The sequence below is a fragment of the Eriocheir sinensis genome, chromosome 21 (assembly GCF_024679095.1).
Source record: "Eriocheir sinensis breed Jianghai 21 chromosome 21, ASM2467909v1, whole genome shotgun sequence".
NCBI classification, from domain to species: Eukaryota; Metazoa; Arthropoda; class Malacostraca; order Decapoda; family Varunidae; genus Eriocheir; species Eriocheir sinensis.
The window spans coordinates 13,888,363-13,890,862 of NC_066529.1; positions in this window are offsets into that span (position 1 = coordinate 13,888,363).

Here is a 2,500-nt window from a genome sequence, read left to right on the forward strand (position 1 = left end):
TCCTTTCATCTTCCTTCCTATCCATCTACTCTCTCTCTCTCTCTCTCTCTCTCTTCCTAATCATTTCTTAACCCATTCCTTCATCTCTCTCTCTCAAACATATCCTTTCCTTGACCATCCCTCCTCCTCCTCCTCCTCATCTTCCTCCTCCTCCTCCTCTTCCCCGGCAATTCGCTCCTCTCTCCCGTCAATCAGTTGCATTGTTTATTCTATTTGGGCCCCGCGTGTTGGGTTCCCAGACGGCCCAAAACACAGGTCGCGGGAAGGGTAAATATTAGCGTGTTTATCAATTGGCGGAGGCTGCTGCCATTAGGGGTGCAGGTGGCCCTGGTGATGTAGGGGGGAGGGGGGGAAGATGGGGGAGGGGGAATGTGGGGGGGAAGATGAGGGAAGGGGAAGGGGCGTGTGTGTGTTCGTTTGTATGTGTATTTCTTTTTTCGTTATTTCTGAGTGATTTTTCTCTCTTGTTCTTCTTCTCCCTACGAGAGGATATGATTCAGGTCTTCAAGTACCAAAAGAACTTCAGTAACGTCGACCAGTCCAAGCTCTTTGACCTACAGACCAACTCGAGAACTAGAAACAACGGCCTGCCCATTCACGCAAAAGCGATGCAACACAGACATTGGTAGGAGTTTCTTCCCTAACCGAGTCATTCGCCACTGGAACGACCTCCCTGCTGAAGTAGTAAGTGCGGAAACCGTCAGCTCCTTCAAAAATCGCATCGACGGTCTGTTAGTGACGACAGGAGTGAACTGAAAATACGCGCCGAAATGCCTTGAACTGCTCTGCCGGCACCAAGCGACCGTCAGGCAGATCACCACCGCTCAACAGCAGGCAACCTCGTAATGAACCAGTAGCCTTTCTGTTGCCTGTCATTCCATGTTTCCATGTTTCTTCTTCTTCCTCTTCTTCTTCTCCTTCTTCTTTCTTGCTCTCTCTCTTTCTCTCTCCTTTCGATTTAAAACTTTATTAGAACACACAATAAAAAACATCGCTTTATCAACACACACACACACACACACACACACACACACACACACACACACACACACACACACACACACACACACACACACCTGTCCATTTCTTAATCAACCGCGTGGATGAAGTTACTCTCCATTCTTACCTGTCCGTTTACCTGTCCGGCCCACACCAATCACCTCCTCCTCCTCCTCCTCCTCCTCCTCCTCCTCCTTCTCCTGGTCTGCCCATCACGCCCTAAGCAGTCAAGTAAGAGAGAGAGAGAGAGAGAGAGAGAGAGAGAGAGAGAGCCCTTCTCCCCCCTCCCCCCTCTTCACCGTTTCTTCCCTCCCTCTCTCCCTCTCTCTCTTCTCCCTCCTCTTTACCTCCCTTCTTCCCTACCTTCCTCTTTTTCTCGCACCTTCACCTCCTTCCTCCTCCTCCCTCCTCCTCCTCTCCTTCCTCCATACCTCCTGGCTATTACTCCTTAGCTTCCCTCCTCCTCCTCCTCCTCCTCCTCCACTTCCCGGAGATGACGATGACTTTATTATGGTTGAGAGAGAGAGAGAGAGAGAGAGAGAGAGAGAGAGAGAGAGAGAGAGAGAGAGAGAGAGAGAGAGAGAGAGAGAGAGAGAGAGAGTGGTGATGGTGGTGGTGGTGGTGGTGGTGGTGGTGGTGGTGGTGGTGGTGGTAGTGGTGTTGTCTATAATTAATACAGAGAAGATAGGAGTAGGAGGAGGAGGAGGAGGAGGAAGAAGAAAAAGAAGAGAGCGACATGATAACACAGCAAAGGAAGAAGAAGAAGAAGAAAAAGAAGAAGAAGAAGAAAAAGAAAAAGAAGAAGAAGAGGAGGAAGACAATTTCAGGTGTGAAAAACAAAAATAAGAAGAACAGGTGAGGAATATTAATTAACAGGTAAGGTAAGGTAAGGTGAGGTGAGGTGAGGTAAGTTAAGGTAAATAATGACTTAATTTGGGCAGGTGAGAGGCAGGAAGTGGGCAGGTGAGAGAAGGAAAATCTGATATGTAATAGAAAGGCAGATAACATTGCGCTCTCTCTCTCTCTCTCTCTTCTCTCCTTCACCCCTCTCCTCTCTCCCATTCTTACCTCCCCCTCTCTTTCCTCTCCCACTCCCCCTCCCTCCCCCTATCTCCCTCTCTCAGGATGTGTGTGTCGCCGTTAACGCATTGCTTCCTGCCGCTGATCGGGTTAGCGTGCTGACTCCATGTAATGTGATATTAATGCTAATCTCCACTACTTCAGTATACCGATCAGACGCGCGCATGCAGTCCACAGAGGGTCCAGTCAATTCAGTCCACAGTTCAATTCAGTTAGTCCAGTTCAGAGTTCAGGGAGTCCAATGATAGTTTGATAATCTTCCTTTCTTCTGTAACGATTCGACGTGTCCAGTCCACAGAAGGTCCAGTCAAGTTCAATCCACAGTTCAATTCAGTTCAGAGCTCATTTAGTTAGTCCAGTTCCAGTCAGCCCAGTTTACAGTTCAATCCAGTCAGTCCATTTCAGAGTTCAGTTAGTTTAA